Source organism: Parus major, unplaced genomic scaffold, assembly GCF_001522545.3.
Source record: "Parus major isolate Abel unplaced genomic scaffold, Parus_major1.1 Scaffold720, whole genome shotgun sequence".
Taxonomy (NCBI): domain Eukaryota; kingdom Metazoa; phylum Chordata; class Aves; order Passeriformes; family Paridae; genus Parus; species Parus major.
In genome coordinates this window covers 349-1,471 of record NW_015379604.1, presented here as the reverse complement: position 1 = coordinate 1,471, position 1,123 = coordinate 349, and the positions used below count along the sequence as shown (strand labels likewise).

At 68.1% G+C, this 1,123-nt stretch overlaps 1 long non-coding RNA gene across 1 annotated transcript; it reads left to right on the top strand.

Annotated features, from left to right (window-relative positions):
• Positions 1–182: 182 nt before the first annotated feature.
• LOC107199444 lies at positions 183–882 on the top strand. Its single transcript, XR_001519222.1, has 3 exons — positions 183–274; positions 363–456; positions 800–882. It is a non-coding gene; the product is annotated as an uncharacterized LOC107199444 (long non-coding RNA).
• Positions 883–1,123: the final 241 nt, after the last annotated feature.

The following is a 1,123-nucleotide window of genomic DNA, read 5'->3' as shown; positions in this document are numbered from 1 at the left end:
GGGGGGACACGGGGATCCCCCCTGATCTGATCCTGGTCAGCGTGTACCTGGTATGGGGGGACACTTGGGGACACTGGGGACACTTGGGGACACTTGGGGACATTGGGGACATTGGGGACACGCCTCCCCGGCCCCCATGGAGACCCCCATGTCCCCCCCCGTGTCCCCCCCGTGTCCCAGCACCTGTCCACGGCCTCGGGGGAGCTGCAGGTGGACGCGTCCTTCATGCAGACGCTGTGGAACATGAACCCCATCTGCTCCGGCTGCGAGGAAGGTGTGACACCTGCGACACCCCAAATGTCACTTTGGGGGGGTCCCCCACCCCCCGAGCCCCCTCCCCACGCTGTCCCCGCTGTCCCCAGGTTATGTCACCGGCGGCCACGTCATGCGCCTGTTCCACGGCCACATGGACGAGTGCCTGACCCCCACGGCCCCCGAGCAGGGCGAGGAGCGCAGGTGGGGGTCCCCAAATTTGGGGGGGTCCCCAAACCCCGGGGGGGTCCCCAAACCCTGGGGGTGACACACGGCCAGGGGTGGGGGTCCCCAAACCCCAGGGGGGGTCCCCAAACCCAGGGGGGACACACAGCCAGGGTGGGGGGTCCCCAAACCCTGGGGGAGGGGTCCCCAAACCCCAGGGGGGACACACAGCCAGGGTGGGGTCCCCAAACCCCGGGGAGGGGGTCCCCAAAGCCCGGGGGGGTCCCCAAACCCCAGGGAGGGGGTCCCCAAACCTGGATGGGGTCACACAGCTGGGGTGGGGGTCCCCAACTCGCTGACCCCTCCCCGCCACCCCCAGCAGCGTCGTCAACTACGAGGGCGGCGCCGTGTGCACCCACGCCAGGTCCCTGTGGCGCCTGGAGCCCCTGCGCATCAGGTACCGGGGACACCGGGGGACCGAGGTGTCACCTGGGGACACCTGAGCAGCTGGGGACACCCACTGGGGTCCTGGGGGGTCCTTGGAATGGGGGGCTGTGTCCCTCTGTCACCGTGTGATGTGCTGGTGTCACTTCTGTGGGTGGTGTTGTGTTCGTGTGACGGGGCTTGATGTCCTCAGGGTGTGTCTGTGTGTCCTTGTGATCTGTCCTTGTGTCCTTGTGACCCTGTGACACATCTGGTGTGTCCT